This window comes from Macrobrachium nipponense, chromosome 20 (genome assembly GCF_015104395.2).
Source record: "Macrobrachium nipponense isolate FS-2020 chromosome 20, ASM1510439v2, whole genome shotgun sequence".
Taxonomy (NCBI): Eukaryota; Metazoa; Arthropoda; class Malacostraca; order Decapoda; family Palaemonidae; genus Macrobrachium; species Macrobrachium nipponense.
Window position 1 is genome coordinate 58,468,123 of NC_061089.1, and position 19,231 is coordinate 58,487,353.

The 19,231-nt window shown below is 38.0% G+C and overlaps 1 protein-coding gene and 1 long non-coding RNA gene across 2 annotated transcripts in view; one reads left to right on the forward strand and one right to left on the reverse strand.

Annotated features, from left to right (window-relative positions):
* Positions 1-13,085, reverse strand: part of LOC135226290 (uncharacterized) — a 240,049-nt gene extending 226,964 nt beyond the window's left edge. Inside the window, exon 1 of the long non-coding RNA XR_010317184.1 lies at positions 12,624-13,085. This is a non-coding gene — a long non-coding RNA (uncharacterized LOC135226290). The remainder of the gene's footprint in view (positions 1-12,623) is intronic.
* LOC135226282 (mediator of RNA polymerase II transcription subunit 30-like) overlaps positions 3,902-19,231 on the forward strand; it is a 642,192-nt gene continuing 626,862 nt past the window's right edge. Inside the window, exon 1 of the mRNA XM_064265726.1 lies at positions 3,902-4,145. The gene's annotated coding sequence lies outside the window, so the exon portion shown is untranslated. The remainder of the gene's footprint in view (positions 4,146-19,231) is intronic.

Consider the following 19,231-nt stretch of genomic DNA (forward strand, 5'->3'; position numbering starts at 1 on the left):
AACAAATTATTATGGGCTTATTTGATTTCCTAATGACTCCTATTACTAACATTTTTCAACTTCGTCATTTATCTCTATTTTGAAATTTCATTGAGAGTCTATGCGAAGGTACGTATATAGCTTTATGTTTGTCCTTAGACCGTATTTTGTTTTCAATGACATCCGTTTTCTCCAGAGATCACTCGCTAGTGGAGAAACTTCCTGGTATTCAGGTAGAAGATAAAAAAAATTCTGCTGAATCACCTCTGCTTGAATGACTTTACGGATATTACTTTATATAGATTATCAGAGAGATTCATCCACGACTGGGTTGGGCGTGATTAAAAATTAGCAACAAAATAAAAATGCGATATTTATAACTTCCGTATCCACGATAGTATACTTTTAGGGCTTTGTTCGCGGAAATTCGTTATATTTCAGAGTGTCGGGAAGGATTAAAATTTCATTTCCCAGCAAAGTCTTTTTACACGCACTAAGACATTCGGGGAGGGTGCATGCTTCTCGAGATTTTTGCGTGTAAAGTGCGACTGTGGTTGTGGGAGAATTCTGTTGGGTCATTTGAACAATGTTACGATTTATGGAGACAAATGTATAGTTCCTTTATATAAGTTATTATTTGATGAAGTCTCATTTTGTTCAAACGGATTTTAATATGTTTGAAGGTTTATAGGATTTTTCCTTTGATAAACACCGCCTTATTTTGCAGGATTGGTAAGATAATATTTTGTATAACCCTAGATGGATCTTACAATTACACTACATACAGATCAACGTTTTTTATAACTATAGAGGTATCTGTAAACGCTCGCTTATCCGGACTTCTCATTAGGGAAGTTCGAACAACAGACGGTGAGTCCGTAAATACAAGATATTACGTGTATTAAAGAAATAAAATAAACAAGATTTCTAATTTTTACGGCGCGTACAGTTGGGCTTAATCCACCAGTATTTATTATAACTTAATGTATTAAAATTAAAACGAAAACCTGCTCTGATTACTTATACGGTCGTGTGTTTCATAGGAAAAATCCTTTTTAATTCAAAAAGATATTGGTATGAACCAACATCGCTTTTCCCACTCTGCTAGAGTCGCTTATTGTGTGGATTTGCTTCGCTTTGAAAACTCGGCAGATTTAACTAACCTTGACCGCTTGACTAGGTGACACAGTAACCGAGTTTGCTTGTTTGATTCTGAAAGGCTACTGTTTCTATTTCTTTTTGTAATAATTAGGATCCTTCTCTTTATTACCATCGGGCAACGTATTGTGTGTTTTTAGCATTATGTTGCTGGTACGTATAAAGCAATGAATGACGAACTATTAGGAACTGAGCGATTACTAATAAGACAAGTTATCACTACTGCATTCAATATTAACTGTTTGTACTTCATTCTTTGCTAAAATTTGAAATAGTGATGGGATCCTGGTCAGCGCGTTTAGCCTGATGAAAGTTTTTTACAGACATGTTATTCCTTGCAATCCAGCCATATTTTTAAAGTTAAGTTGAGTCATTGAGGTTCGATATTTTATATAACTCAAAAAAACTCAAGGCTAAACTGCGATCGGGACTTTGCAAAGGAGCATTTATTGTCATGACCCGAAATAGTGTTACCTCTAATTTATATAGATTTGTACGGGTGTTCCACTTGTGTTTTGTGTGTTTTCTAATCACTACGGTGCTTAACGACCCTATCCATGCATCTGTATAAATACAGACGTCCACTGCGTAAACGCATATTCACTGTTTAATATGATTTGTTACGTAAGGGATTAATAATCACCCAAAATGATAAAATTAACATAGTATATGATTATGATATTTCAGTAGAACTTCTGGAAACAGACACTCAAAGATAAAAACTCGCAGTAGCGAAATCTCAATGATATAGATAATTTCTGTAAAAAAGTAAGATTAAGAATGTCTCGTAACTTCAGCCACAGGAATAACGAAATTCTACCTGTAAAGGAAACACTCAAAGTTACTCCAAATGAATAAAAAATTGTACTTAGCTTGCTTTTGTGGGAAGTCACGGTGTTCCGATAACGACACACGGCCTTGGTCCTCCTTCTCTATTTAGCGGACGACCTGGTTTGGCTTCAGTTTCCCCCGTGCGCGTTGTTTCGATGATTCGAGCCCTTAAAAATCCGATGCTGCAGACGCGTTCGGTTTGTTTCTTGCAGTGCCGGAAACGCTCACTAACGATGTTTTCTTGAATGATTCTAATGAGAGACGAAGCTTCCGTTGTCGTAGGAAAAAGGACACGTCGGTTTTGTTTCTTGAAGTTATTCACTAACGATGATACTAAGTTGGTTGAAGAATCTGTTGCTTTCGTCGTCGTTGAAGAGTTCTTATTGTTTTCTGAAGTCGCTCACTATGTTGCTTGAAGAATCTGCTGCTTCCGTCGTCGTTGACTTCTTATGATACATGATTTATTATTCTGGTTTTTCTTCGTAGGACGTTGTAGAGTTCTTCTGGTACGCTGGCCACCAAATTATTAGGGCTTGTGCCTTGTATGATAAGGCGCCCTATGAGGTAATGTTAGACTAGCGATAATCTATACGCTAAGTCGGTTGGTATTGCACTTCCATCTTCAATGGAGTGTCTGGGGTTTTGTAGATCACTTACGAAGTCGGTATTATCTTTACGACGATGTGTTGAACTCATGGTTCGGTGAGGTTCTTGTAGAAAACACAAGGTATAAAAATAGTATATTCTTCTGAAGTTTTACATGATGAAGATCAGGTATGATCGTACAAGTCTTCTATGACGATAGCTTGATCGCTTCTGCCAATGATGATGGCTAATCCTATTCCTCTACATGATAAAGCTTAGGTAAAGAGGTACAGGTCTTCTAATGACGATCACTAACTCTGTTCTGCCCGTCTACCATCTCTGTTACAAGTTATGAAGGAACAGACAGTAGTTCGAACATATGAACATACTATCAGATGACATAGTTTCATACGAACACACAATCGAATGAGACACGCTACAGATCACGTAGGCCGTTTGAATAATAGGTCGGGGTAGTTGTCTCAAGCAGGGAGCTTGGACTAATGTTTATAAACAATTGAATGACTACAGGTGACGGCATGTTATCTTAGCTTACATACTTATTGTATACGTCATCTTTAGCGTCTCTAGTCTGATCACATTCCTGCAAGCAATCTGGTTGACCTCTTTAGTTTTAGACTTTTATATATATGGACTAACATTCCATATTTTTATTATGTAAACACTTACAAATGTACGTGTCTTCATCCATACGCAAATAATTGCGCCAGTCATCTGGCTCTAATTTTAAAGCAACAAGCAAGTTGGTGTGTGAAAATTTCTCTTTTTAGTAGCCAATCCTTCGTCCACTTTGATTTTTTTTTTCCTTCTTAGTGCCACTGCTAAAGCAATGGCTATCAAATCCTCCTGGTCGAGAGACATGTTGACGTTGTTTTAGCACGAGGCACACTGAGGTTCGATGTACTGTCTGAAAGCTCTTCGAGCCGTTCTACAAGTAGGTTCGACAACCGGGCTCGGCGAGCTGTTCGGCCGTGTAAACCCGCCTTAAATTACTGTCTTCTACTTGTTCGTGGGCCTGGGTTTGGTGGTAATGAAACTGGTGCTTGGGCAGGAGTACCAACACTAGCATTTTAATCATTGGTATTAAATTGGTTTTGAAATGTTTTTCACTTATTTTTCAATTATTAAATGATTCAATTAATAAATTACTAACTTCTCACTAAAAATATATTTATATTGGGAATATCGTTATCATTCTGATAAAATGGTATGTTACGCTTATTTATCCCATATGAAATGGTACGCTTTGTCCCACCTTCCCTCCCCGGGCCCGGGGCCTCCTCATCCCCAACCTCAGAGAGACCCCAACTATGGCGGTCAAGGTGTCCACTATGTTGCGGTGTGTGGACGGTGTAGTGTATTTTCCGCTATTGATTACTATGCTTTTTTTTCAATTGCACACAAAAACAGATCTCCACTGTCTGTTCGCAGATTTAGGGCAAAAATAAAGACATAGACCCGTAATCTGTTTCTACAGCGAAAAGAAAGGCCAAGCTCTGTTGCAAGCTAGTGTTTATCACCAATCTCATATTTTGTAGTTTTTCGTTGATACTACTTTGCCTAATGACGACGTAAGTGTTCCTAAATTTTCCATTTATAATTAATACTGTTGTAAATTTCAATCTTCATCTTATCGGATGATTATTCTCTCATTTTCTTTCATCGGCAGTTAGGCTGGACAAATACTGTGTAGGCTACCCACCGTTCATTCATTACTAGTTTTGTACTATCGTTCTTCAGTTTAATGTAAGCTGAAAAATCTTCCTTAAGATAAAAGCAGGGTATTTTTCATTTGCAAAAGTTATACCAAGTTATAAAATGTCATAGGATTCCGTATACTAGGTACTATAACTTTTATTATTCCGTGACTTCAGAAATAAACATTGCTTTAAAATTAAACCGTTTTAGCATTCCGTTACTTTAAAACAATTTGTAGTTTGATCGATTCTGAAAATCGTGTTGCGTGAAACTCTCCGTAATCTTTTATTTTTACACTGTAGAGAAAATCATTGTTTCCCTCAATAGGCTAGCCCATAGGCCGTATATTTAGTATCTCGTATGTTTCTTGAATCTTGAGCAGCCCAGTGAGAGCTGTGAATCAGCTCAGTGGTCTGGTTAAGCTATTTTTTTTTATAATGATACTAATAATCGTGTTTCATAATAAATTACCATAAAATGATATGTCTGGTGGGTGGAGTTTACTGGTTTTTTGGTGGTGGGGTTGTTTTTGTCGATTTTGTTTATTCAAATTCTGTTTAATGACATAGGTAGTTCATTTTTTGTTGAGGGGTTGTGGTTGGACCTGATTGATAGGTTGAATTAGATGCTTAGAAGTGCGAATGAGGTTAAGGTAATAAACCATATGCTAGGCTACCTAAGAACCCTAACCTAACCTTGTTAGCACAGCCTACCCTATGGAACTCTAACCTAACCTTGTTCTTTGCTTAGAATTCGCACATTTAGCCTAAAAAGCAATAAACGACAGAAAGTAATTCACTAAATTTTGCCGATCTACCTTTCACAAATGTTTGTATGAAAAACACTCAGCTGAGGCTATAAGAAAGTGTGCCCTGGCCTAGGCTATGTAGGCTAGCTTAGGCTTGCCTATTTAGCAACTGAAACACTGGAATGCATGCGACAGTGAATTGCTGTTTTCTCCACATAGATAACATGGTTTGGTGAATGGTTTAGTCTTGAGGTAGCCAACTTCCGATTTTCACTAAATTTTCTCTTTTCATGAATACTTCCCCTCTTCATATTCTGCCCAAAAGATTGAATTAGGTTTTTTTCTCGAGCCATAGCAGTTACTTTCGGTCAGGCTCACCTCAGTAAATTCATTATTCTTATTTGCCTTCCTTATTCTATCATACTGCATATTTCATATGGTGTACTTGTACTTATCTCTTCCGAAATACAGCTGCGTTTTACTTTCAGTTTTCTTATACTACTAAACCTTATATTTCACTATCCCACAACACGACTTACTGACCTTTTTTCCCCCCTTAAAATGCTGCTACCCATCCTAACCTACCATTCCCTTCTGAATTATGACACTATCCTTGAATTCTGTCATTTCTTTGTATACACTAATATTGTCCATCATTTTATGAGAAAATGAATGGTTCTGAAATTGAGTGAAGAATAATTGTGCCTTTCTAGAAAGGGGTAAAGGTGATGTAGGAGACTTCTGAGAGGTGGTAAAGGTAATAAATAGGAATTAGAGGGGGATAGGTGTTGAAGGTGTCAAGAGATTTCTAGGAAGGAGGTAAAGGTGGTAGAAGAGACATCTAGAAAGGGGGTAAAGGTGATAGAGGAGATTAAGAATGAAAGGTGCATAATCTTACTTAATAACCCATGTTATTTCATACAACACCAACTATCCACACCTAAATTTACATGTCTTTCCTATAACTTTTCTGCAACACTTCATCCACAAAGATATTAAACTACCATGGAGACATCATCTTTGTTTTCACCCACTTTTACATCAAACCCATCTCTTGGCAGTCTAATACTCAAACATTCTTTGCTTCCATTATAAAAAATTTAATCACCTGCGAAAAAGTATTTTCTCTACCATATATCCTCAGTAGTCTCTCCACTTCAGTTCTATCAACTCATCATAAGCTTTTTCTAAGACGATGTAACTTATGCCACAGACAGTATTTTTACTTATGTCAAACTTCATGCACAACTGCTTCAAGACAAGTACTAAATACAGTAGTACCTCAGGCCTTCGTAACCTGAGTACTAAATACAGTGGTACCTCAGGCCTTCGTAACCTGAGTTTTTCATATCTTGAACCGCATTTTACATGTAAATTGCCTAATTCGTTCCAAGCCCAACAAAAACACCCCAGTGAATTTTATAATAAAGTTAAATTGACCAATAAACATGAAATACAACAATTTGGACCATTCAATACCTAACTTAAACTACATATACTACTAATAGTACTACATACCTGAAATAAAGTATTAGTATACATGGTATACAAGAAATACTGTACGTACATACATACTATGTAGTAAAAGTGGAACCTTACCTTTCGAGTGAGGCGACCTCCGAAAGTGGCGACAGAGGAGGAGGAGGACAAATGGCAGAAAACTTGAACACATTAACTTTACGAAACACATTAAAAAATGTCAGGAAACATTAACATTAAACATTACGAAACACATTAACAAATGGCATAAAACGTTAACACATAACTTTACAAAAAAACTTAAAATTCAATATTTTTTTTTTTTTTTTTGTCGTTTTTTTTCCTGTATTTTAAAACTTTTTTATACTTTACATTTTTTCCAAAATTTCAATTTCTCCACACCGAATGGATGCCAGTCTGTTTACGGAATTAATCAAACCACCCTCGAGAAGCCTTGAAGTCTTGGATTGCTGTTGATGCCCCTTCTCCTCCATCGTCTTCGGCCTGGGCAATCAAATTGCCAAAAATAGCGCTGGCCTTCTGGCAGATTGCTGTCTTGGTTATCATATCGCCAGCAATATCTTTGTCCTCAATCCATAGAAGAAGCAGCCTCTCCATCTCATCATGCACGTGGCTCCTCTTGTTGGACAAAATAGTCCATGCCCTTGGAAGGTGTAGCTGCTTTGATGGCTTCCTTCTGCTTAAGGATGGTGCCTATCATCGACGGATTTCGGCTGTATTCCTTAACGATCACACTCGACCAAACCGCATGCCAGCTTCATAGTTTTCTTGATATCTCCATTTTTGTCTCCATAGAAAGCATCCTCTTCTTTCCGTTAACTTCAGCAACTTTCTTGGGACCCATGACTATACTGTATGTAATTAAGTTATGTAGTTAATACTAATTAATTAAGTTCTCACCCAACACGATAAAGTAGTACAACGAAATCACTAACACGAATTTACGTTAACAAACGAAATCGCATATGTGAACGAACGAATTCCGCGTGCACACGATAACGCTGGTGCGAAGCAGTGGCCGAAGAAGAACGCCTTTACATAGAGCACGTTGGGAGAGATGGATCTTATGGTGGTGACTAGCATCAAGAACCAATGGAGAGTGGGAGGATGGTGGCGAGTCTACTCAGTTGTCAGTGCGTGAGTTTTAAAATTGTTCTCGGCGGTCCGGGCGAATCTCGGGACATTACAGCAACAACCTTTCGTAACCTGAATTATTTTCGTATGTAGAGGCAAAAAAACTTCGTATTGCTTTCGTAACTTGAATTTTTCGTAGTTGGGACTTTCATATGTCGAGGTACCACTGTATTATGGTGCTTCGACATACGTATTTAATTCGTTCCGTGACCAAGCTTGTAACTCAATCAGGTCGTAAAGCAAATAAAATTTCCCAATTAAATAAATGGAAATACGTACTATTAATCCTTTCCAGTCCCCCGAAGCACACCAATTTTTGTTGCTGCACATTTTTAAATAAGAAAAATGTACATTATAAGTAACAATTACGTACGCAGTATATAAAAAATAATACATATATATAGTGAATGTAAAGAAATAAGTTAGTTTTATTATCTGTACTTTACCGTCAAGATCACACGAAGATGCTGGCGGAGGTGGAGCAGCAAGACGAGCGGGCTATTGAGTGTCTCAGTGAGTACAGAGGCGGTGGTGGAGGCAGGAGATTGACGGAGGTTTTTTCATGAGCTCTATCACTAACTTAACATACTCACTACACAATGGTGCATTGTTAAATTTAACTTACACACTATATATGCTACACTTGATTGCTAAACTTAATTGTTACTTTTTTATACTTTTTTATTGTTAATCTTCTTTCTCACTGATTTTTGCCTTTTTTGCTACACTTTCATGTGCAGGGCGTTTCAGTAAAAACTTGTCCAAGTAGGTTTGTTTCATCTTGTCTTTTAAAATTTTTTGTAAATGAGTTAGGCAAGTGTCATTAAACAGCTCTGATACATGACCTGTTGCAACTTTTCGGGGCATTTCTTTTTAATAAACTCTACAATTTTTGCCTACATTCCCAACACATCCTTAATTTCACTTGTAGCAATTCCTTCCTCTTGACAAAACTTGCTCCTCCTCCTTCCCAAAAACCTGCAAATGCCCTCCAATACACTGCCCTGCTGCGTTAGCTCCTTTAATTCCTCCATTGTCAGTGCTCCCCGACGAGTTTGTCAACATTGTCTTCATCCACTACCAGGCCCCATGACATGGGTAGTGTTGGGAGTAAGGAAGAGGACCTCAATAAACTTGAATTCTTTGTAGATGTCGTCTGTGAGGGCCAAGGTATTTGTGATAAGACAATTCTTGATGTTAGTACCAACGATCACGTTTACGTACTGAACTAAGATATCCTTGGTGACCTATGGCTTTGAGTATGCCCTCTACATAACCTGCAGATTTTCTTTATCTTGTGGGACTTGAAGGCTCGGGTTTCCCTAAGTAATATACGATTAGCAACTTAACTTAGCAGTCGCCACTGGTATTTGCACACAGTGCAAGGATTAGCTGCTCCACAGATCTTCTCCTCTGCAGTTATATAGGTCCTCCTCGGCATATTTTTCCTGGAGAGCCCTGTCTTGTCATAGTTGAAGACTTGCTGGGCAACGTATCCTTGTGCTTTTACCAATTTGGAAATGCTTTTAACTCCTCAGTTGCCTTCCCACCAGAACTTGCTGCCTCACCATGCCTGACAATGGAGTGAATGCCAGTCCTCTTTTTAAAATATCAAACCAGCCCCGATTGGCTTTGAATGACTTCCATACCTCGTCTGTCGATGTTCGTGCAGTCTTCCACACCAAATTTGCATATGTGTCTTGCGTTTTCGAACAGATGATGCTGTCTGTCACGGTATCTCCAGCAAACTGCTTCTTATTCAACCACACCAACGACAACATCTCCATCTCATAGGTAGAGGTCTGGAGCTTTGAAATAATCTTAACATCCCTGGCTGGCATTATAGCCCTTATTGACTACTACTGCTTCCAAATGGTGCAGATTGTAGTAGTATATAGTTCAGTTGCACTTGCCTTGCAAGTCCATAACACACACACATACTTTGATAGTATTTTTCTGTGATTTCATGCTTCATATCCAAGGTACGTAACTGGCCTTTTCTTCTGCTCAGCAATGGTCTTAACATTCACTTTCTTTGGGCCCATGGTAAAAACAGAAATGTTCCATAATGCAAGCACACAACGAAGAAGAAGAAAAAAAAAGAGAGAGAGAGGATATAAAAATGCTACAAGATGCTGCGGAGATGCTCGCATGGCAACATGACCACTTAACTGAATGACATCACTTCACTAGGCATCTCGGTGCTGGCAATGGCAGACGCACTGGGAGATGGCATCTCCCAGGCTTGCTGGCTTTTAGCTAAAATCTCGGCTCTCTTCTTAAAGCAAAAAATTGCTTGTGTGTTGGCTTGTATCTTGGAAAACCCGTACATTAATTCACTTTTAAGTTGAGATTTGATTGTGCAATCAACGTTCTTCTAGTTCAAACCAACACTGTTCTTTCACTATCAGTCTTTCTGTTCTCATTTCTTACTTTCCCAATTAAAATCCTACTACTGTATGAAAGAACAGTGTTGGTTTGGACTAGGAGAATGTTGATCGTATTTAGTAGTTGCCTTGAAGCAGTTGTGCATGAGGTTAGAGAGAAGTGAAAATGCTGTCAGTGACATAGGTTACATGATCTTAGATAACACTTACAATGAGTTGATAGAACTGAAGTAGGAAGACTGCTGAGGATATATGGTAGAGAAGATAATTTTTTGCAGGTGATTAAAAAATTTCATAATGAGGTTAAAGAATATGTTAGAACAGTGGTTCCCAAAAATTGACCATACCAAGGACCCCTAGATATGAAGGGTCCCAGCTGAGTACCCCAGCCAATCAGAAGTTTATCATTAACATACTAGGATACCCAAGATAATGTAGTACACATAATATTTGGACATTCCTGCACAAAGTAAGTAAAAGTAAATACTAATATAAAATATTTGCTAGATTTTTTATTGCTTTTAATTCAATAAAGAGTAAAATTGGTGAAAACAGCCACAATTTTTTTTCTGGTGTTGAAAAAATATTAAATTTTTCATTGTGTCGCAGACCCCCTAGGGCCTTCTGGACACCCTAGTTTGGGAACCAATGTGTTAGAATATTTAGACTGGAAAGTGGCGGTTTTTGATGTAATAGTGGGTGTAAGACAAACGTGTTATGTCATATTGGTAGTTTAATATCTTTATGGATGAAGTGGCGCAGAAAATTTTATGACATTAAATTTAGGTGTGTGGTAGTGGGACGAAAATGTGGGTTGTAAGCGTTGTACGAAATAGCAAATGTTTGCATATGATAAACCGATTGAGGGTTGTAATGAGAACTCCAGAAGCAAATACATAATAGATTTGAAAATATCTGTATGAAGATCAATTTGAAAATAAATGTGAGAATATTGATATGGAAGAATGGAGTACTCTCTAATATATTTATTTGGGAGTAAATACTATAGAGTGGTGAAACAATTAAAGATCTGGATGAGACTAGTTTCTATGGAAATTAAGGTTGATTGTTGCTGACTTTCCTCAGTGGAAGTGAAGTGCAGATGTTGAGTGCCAGTGAAGGAAATGAGGGTGAAGCTTGTGAGGAGAATTGTCTTTGGAGTATAAGTGGTGCAAGAAGAATTTAAAGGGCAAGAAATGTGGTGATACACAGAAAAGTACTAAAAAGGGAATTAGTTTGGTCATATGGAAAACTTTGTGAGCAATGGGTTGGTGAGAAGTGTGTTTAATTTTGAAGTGTCAGATGGGGATGAGTAAGCCCTAGAATGTGCTCAATAGATGGTGGGGGAAGAGATATTGGAAATGAGGTCTAAATGACCCGGAAGTGCAGGACAGAGGAAATTATTAGTGAGTGCATGGTTGTTTGACGTACTGCTTGTACGCCTTCGTGTAGGCATTTGAAGTGGTTATGTTACGGAAGCACCGAGCAGAGTGGGTTATCCACGATTCAGCAAGTATAGTTTGAATTGAGCTCTGACCATTTTCCCGTTTGTATGTATATACACATATACCCTGTTGGGGAGTAGTACCATCAGTGCACCTTACGCAGTGCACTGTAGGTATTATTTAAGGTTCTTTGCAGTGTCCCTTCGGCCCCTAGCTACAACCCCTTTCATTCCTTTTACTGTACCTCTGTTCGTATCTTCTTTCCATCTTACTTTCCACCTCCACTAACAATTGATTCATAGCGCCACTCGAGGTTTCCTGCTGTTTCACCTTTCAAACCTAACTCTCAATTTCCGTTCCAGCACTGAATGACCTCATAGGCCTAGTGCTTGGCCTTTTGGCCTAAATTCTATATTCCATTCCATTCCTCCACACACACACATATAGTGCAGTTTATCACATTCGGATAATAAAATTTACAACTTTAAATGATTGCACTCTGATTTATGCAACCGGTTGTTATTTTTTCTTTAATATTTGTCTTAGATCTTTATGCTAGTCTTTTTTTTCCGCTTCAGCACTACAGTTACGGGCTCCTTTGTTGGCTTAGGCCTAAGGTTCAATGCATTCCTGTGAAAGTGGCATGTTTACTGTATAAGCTACCCGCTAGAATAATAGTTTAATCCAAAACTGAACTAAATAATGACTGCATCGTTATGAATCAAACGACATGAGCTCACCAATAGCCTACTGTCAAAAAGTTTAAGCTCCTTTGTCATGTTTGTTCAGCTACCGACCGTTCCAGGTTCGTCATCTTCTATGCCTTTCCTCCATGCATAAAAACGAAGTAACATGTAGCCTACGCGGTTTGCAACGTCAGTAACACAGCTTTCTTCTGATAAGCGAAATTACTTTAAAAACTACGCAGTACGTACAAGATTAACGCCGTTTATCGCCTGAGGTACGGGTTTTCTCATGGGGCACAAAAGTGGTCGGTTCTTGCAACCTGCTCACCTTTGCCATCTTAAGAGCATTCCGGTTTTGACAGTGGAAAGCTCTGGTGACATTGAGCATGAAATTAGGAGTGAAAGTATAAAAAACAGACTATTAAAGTACGAATTTTAAATGCGCACTTACCGGAACTGCCATGCGCCTAACGTTTAGTGGATTTCGCTTAATGAGAAGGCTCAGCATGTCAATCAGTCACAAAAATACATAGATATCATTATGATAGACCATCTTTTCCTCAAGGCAGCGCTCTCGGTCAGTAATGGTATCAAGCACACACGAAAGCATAGTACTAACAACTGGCAGGATGAAACAAAAGATGAACACGACGCACTGAACTAACCAAAACTCCGTGCAGTAGAAACGGCTCTTAAACATGGCCGTTTCATTAAACTGTCACCTTGGTTGTTTCCTGGTGTTGGTCTGAGTCAAGCTGAGTTCCCAAAGTCGGCGATTCGGTGGACCTTGGTTAAGCTTATGGTGCGAAAAAGTTATGTATTAAACCCTGTGCACATGGTAAAGTATAATTTAAAAAACTCACGTCCTCGTTAGATGAAACAGGTGGCAAATTGAGTAAAACAAACAAACAGTTGTTTAATGCTGGAAAAGTGTAATATGGTCCGAAGTTTCGTGTTTAGAATGCTGCATAGTTTTTGTTTATGCAACCGGTTGTTATTTTTTCTTTAATATTTGTCTTAGCTCTTTATGCTAGTCATTTTCCGCTTCAACACTACAGTTACGGGATCCGTTGTTGGCTTAGGCCTAAGGTGACAATCTATAGCTATACCAACCAGCTGCCTATTAAAATTGCGTGGCATTAGTCGTTTGTATTGTCATCCACATAGGGCAGTGTAATTTGTTCTGAATGTACTGCAATGCATATGTGATATGTACATACGTACATAAATACACTCAATATACATATGTATTACCAAATAGGCCCCATCCTCTTGCGAACTAGCCAACCTCCCCCATCCCGGAAAAAAAAGTACTTGAAAATTTTTCTAGAGAAGACGGTATTGACAATTGTTACTGTATTTGTGTAGATTGCGACATTACATAAAGTTGCTTTCGTGTCAAAGCACGGGAGTTATAAGTTTTACTAGCTAGTGGCGCGTCAAAATATATTCTTTTTAATATAGAAAATACTGGATACTATGTGGAGAAGCATGAGAGTTCATTTACTAACGCCGTTAACTCATGCACGTGCCTTGATTAGTGCTACCATAGCTCATCTTGACTATAAGGAGAGAGAGAATCCTAATTTCCCCACCGTGTCATTGCATTTTCCTCTTACAGAGCACCTAGTAGAAACCGTATCATGTTTTATTAACCACCTTTAGTGACGAGTGTTGCGACGACTTTTTCAAATTGATTTGCAGTTAATTTTGTGTGTTATACACTTCTGTAGATGATTGCAGCGAACCAATTTCGTAGTTTTGCCTACTACTGTGTCCGTTAAGGTTTCTTCATTATTTCCTCAGTCATTTTCCATTAACCTTAGTTAGACTAAGGTTATGCGTTTTATTCAGGAGCTTTCTGCTCTATGGCCTCGAGTTTCAGTACCGTAGGTAGTACCAGTAAGACAGGTAAAAGATGAGGAATGTTTCGACACTTACATCTGTGTTATTTTTAGCTTCGATTTGGTGTATGAGGAAGCCTTATAGACCTTGCATTATGCGCTACTTCCCGTCTTCATATTGTTTCGAGTAGCATATTGCTTTGTGATCGCTGAAACAAAAGGTTAAGTCGAAGACCGGAACCATTTAATTTAAACCGGTAAAAAGACGGATAAGGGAGGTACCGCGCAGATTACCGGGAATATGGCTGTGCACAGTGACGTTACAAGGCTAACTGAGGTACCGAGCATTTATACGATTTACTGCCGCCTCTGTGAGTTCATAGCATTGTTTTCGTTAATATTATAAATATTTCTTCGTAAACTTACATATAACATGCAAAGTGAACATTGGAAATGAAAACAAAAAGAAAGAGCATTTCAGAAAATAAAAACTTTGCTTATATTTCACCTAAAACTACTTATTACTACCTTACTTCTATCAAATGTTTATCACAATTACTGAATCCGGTCCTCACTTGTTCAGTCTATATCATCTGAACCTAAAGATGGATACTTATTCCTAAACTTGTGTGGTGTGAATCCTCCCAATTAACTTAAAGACTCGTTTTCTATCACTGATTCTGGTTCTCCCTCCAATAAATTTTCGATGACATTGTCCTTTCTCAGTGTCATCGGTTACAGGTAGACGTTGCATGGGATATGCAGAAAGGCTATATATATGTATAGTATATGATATGTGTATTTTACCATCTTGACATTCCTTACAATAAAAATTGCAAAAATGACACACACACACACACACACACACACACACACACACACACACACACACACACACACACACACACACACACACACAATCTTTCCCCTTCCTCTACCAGACGAATTACTGGCTATTTCATAAACATGAAAACAATTCTAATAAAATTTTGCCCTCTGTCTCGCTTTCGTGCTGATGAGCATGTTCTTTGCAGTTATTCTTAATAAACATAGGTCTAGGCCTAATTCCAATTTTTTCAGTCTTTACCAGTGAACATGGTTTATTTTCATTAGGAATCGAATGGAAGATATGACATGCTGTGTATATTCTTTAATTGCTAGAAATTATCCTGGTAAATCTATGGTTAATTCACTTACGCAAAACGCTCTCTCTCTCTCAAATAACTGTCCCCCCTCCTTTGCCCGACAAATAAAAGGCCCATTTGCTCATGAAAACACTTTCAATAAAACTTTCCTCTCTCTTTCTCTTTCTCCCTATGCAGCTATTCTTAACATACTCATAGGCCTAGGCCTAATTTCAAACTTATCACTCTTAAACGGTCGAATATGATTTACTTGCAATAGCAACCGAACGGAAGATATATTTATTCACTTTAATTGATAGAAGTATTTATATAAGCCTATAGTTAATATAATTTGTCTACAGTTTTAAATGTAACAGGTTGACAAAATCAAAGAAGTCAAGTTGTTAAATACCCGAATCAACAGTGGCACTTCATACAGAGGTAAACATTGGTTCGATATGGCATCATCCTTCAATTTCCTTGCACTTGCAGGGCAGTAGTTAAGCGTTTCATGGTCGAATTTTCTTGCAGAATTGCTTTGTTGAAAATGAACCTAAAGCACTCTTGCGTGTTTGGTGTTTATATGGTCACTTCTGCAGATGTTCACCTATTTCGGAAACGGTAAAAGATCACATTTTCAATTCTAACATCGTCCCTTTCTGTGTTAAATTCCAAAAACCTCAAGAATTGTCACAAATTCGTGAAAACTCCCGCTTACCTGTTGCCACATGCAAGGGGAAGATGGTACTTTAGTAGATTCATCACAAATTTCCACATCACCCGTGCGCATATTTCCCAAGTCTGGAAGAGTTTAGGGACGGGGAAAATTAGGACCAATCAAAGCGCTTGGAGCTGATGCATAACGTCACAAGCCACGCCTTTTAGCTCCCCTCAGTCCTATATCCATTACTGCCGACAGTCACGATGCTGAAGAAATACTTTCTTCTCAATTTCACAGTTTACGGCTTGTATGACATTACATTGTAGTCAGATATATCTAAACATAATGCAACACTAATTTAACAACAATATATTCTTCAAATTAGATTCACCGTGAAATATATTATGCGTTATTGGCTTCTCCCTCTTGTAAATAATACTTTCACATCGCGAATTTCTAAATTATATACATGAAAATGTATGTTTAAAGACATTTCTAAAGAGTTGCGATAACTCATGGGATGAATCAAACAATATACAAGATGGTAAAAATGATGGTATCTAACCTGTTTGTAGGGGAAGATAGAGAGAGGGAGTAGGCTTACGCTACGGATTTCTATGGACATATGCTATTTCGTAGTAATGCACATTTTTGGACATTGTATAAAAGCAATATTCTGATCATTACTAGGCCATGAACAGGAGGCAGACTGATGTAGGCCCTAATATTTACAGGGACACAGTATCAGCTTCATTCATTAAATTATTTCAAGAGCTAATGTGCCCTTAAGGAAACCTAAGGAAACTTACGCCATTGTTGTTTTGGTGATCTAAGTTAGCCTACTGTAACCAAATATAGTTACGTGACAAACTCATCCTGTCATTAGCTAATCTGAATACAGTTGTTTTTCAAGGTGTATTTGATAAGCTGTAATAAAAAATTACCGTTTTGGGGTGGATTCCGTTTTCATAAAAACTTCCAGATGTCCTTACCTGATTGGTCCTTGTCATTCATTGTGTACGAATATATAAGAAGTTTTTATTAAAATATTTTTGCTTTTGATTTTTACTTTTCATACATTGTGTACAAACAAATCAAAAGTGATAATATAATTCAGTATTGAATATTTTTAGCAAGCCTTCACGTGATTTTTGCTTAAAATTCATTGTGTACAAAGAAAACACTGATTATTTAATTTATTTAATATTCTTAGCAAACCCTTCGTTCCTGTCATTCATTGTGTGCAAAGAATGAAAATGAGTATTTCATTAGTATGTAATACATTGAGCAATTATAGGAGTACATAATACTACCAGTTTACGGAGTTACAGTAGACTTTTTACTAAGCTGAACTAGAGCAGAATTGATGCGTAAATTTAAAGTAAATATGGATGACATTTATTATCCAACTCTCTCTCAACAGAAATGCTTATGCAAATATTCAACATGTATTAATTAAAGCCAGGGGTAACGGTAGTATATGAGTATACTACTATTTTCATCCAAGCTCACACTCAATGGCCAAATGTATGCCTTTAATCAAATGCTGCAGTGCATATCTTTTTTTATTTTCATATAGATATTTGGCATTATGCCAAGCACTGGGGCAACTGAGGCTATTCAGCGCTGAAACGGAAATTGACAGTAAAAGGTTTGAAAGGTGTAATAGGAGGAAAACCTCAAAGCAGTTGGACTATGAAGCAATTGTTAGGGGAGGGTGGACAATAAGATGGAAGAAAGAGAAAATGAACAGAGGTAACAGTAAAATGAATGAAAGTACTTGCAGCTAGGCGCCGAGGGGACGCTGCAAGAACCTTTAGTAATGCCTACATTGCACCGAATGAGGTGTAATGACGGCGCTATCCCCCTACGGGGTGCATAAATTTGTCATCAACACTGTATCCTCCACATTTCTTTTAAGCATAAGGCAATTATTATCTTAGTTCTGTACATAATACCGTTTTATAGCCTGAAACAACAGTCAGTAACGCTTGAAAAACGTTCCATGCTCCATGCTTTTAAAATCGTCACCTTCAAAGTCCAAGATTCTTGATGAGAGTCGAAGTGCCGCGAAGTTCTTGGCTTCCTGGCTTTTGTCTGTAGTGCTAATTACGGGTTATATACCATCATTTTTACCATACCATTAATTTTATCATCTTGTATATTTTTTATTCATCCCATGTGTTATCGCAACTCTTTCTGTATGGCATTAAACACGCATTTTCAGGTATATAATATAGTAACTCGCAATGAAACAATTATTTATGCAGTAAATATCGACTTTGCGAGCAGGAATTAAGATGCACTGAGCACTATTACCAAGAGGGAGAAGCCAATAACACTTAATATATTTCACGATGTATCTCATTTGAAGAATATATTGTTTCCTTGAATTAGTGTTGCATTTATGTTTATATATCTCGGACTCAAATGTATAGGACATCTAAGCCGTAAAATTGTAAAAATGGGGAAGTTTTTCTTCGGCATTTGACTAGCAGTAATGGCTATGAGACTGAGTGTAGCTTAAAGGCGTGGCTTGTGACGTCATGGTCAGCTCTACGCACTTTGATTGGTCCTAATTTTCCCCATCTCTAAACTCTTCCAGACTTGGGAAATATGCCACCCGTGCATGTGATGTCTAGGCCGTCCCTACGACGCTCCTGATTGGCTGTTGATGTGCCAATCACAGGGCTGAAAACTCTCAGTCTCTCTCGAGAGTTCACATAGACTGGATATATGTTACACCTCTCTTGAAGGATACATCTTTCAAAAGTATTCGTTAGGAGAGGTAGAGCATACATCCTGCCTATGTGGGAACCCTCTCCCCTTCGAGAGACTGAGAGTTTCCAGCCCTGTGATTGGCTTATCAACAGCCAATCAGGAGCGTCGTAAGGGACTGGCCTTGACATCAGCACGGGTGATGTGAATCGGCGGGAGAGTTGAAAAATCGACCTCTGCGTAACTCACCTTATCTTCTTACATCGTGGTTGTTATGCCCAGAATAGCCAACCATGTCAGTCATAGGTTTTGTGTTGACTAGCGCCTTAGAATGAGATATTACTGTATACAAAGCGGAATGTTCATCATTCATGCATTTATTTATTTATTTTTATTTTTTATTTTTTTCAACGGCCAGTACCTTGGTAGGTGATTTTTATAATGAAGTCCATAGCATCAGAGAAATACTTGTAGTTTACTTGATAGTTTACTGGTGATTCATCCCGTACTTGCATTCCGTATAAGCTTAACCTGTCTCATTTTACGGCTAATGGACCTAGGCCAGCGGTACAGTCCAATCGGAGTGTTAGTCATCCGGTTTATGCTTTCACCTCCAAGAGTAGTCTTGCGGCCCGTTTCTACTCCTTTATAACCGACATTTTGGACAATATGTGTACACTAGATTATATATGTGTGTTTGTATATATTGCTT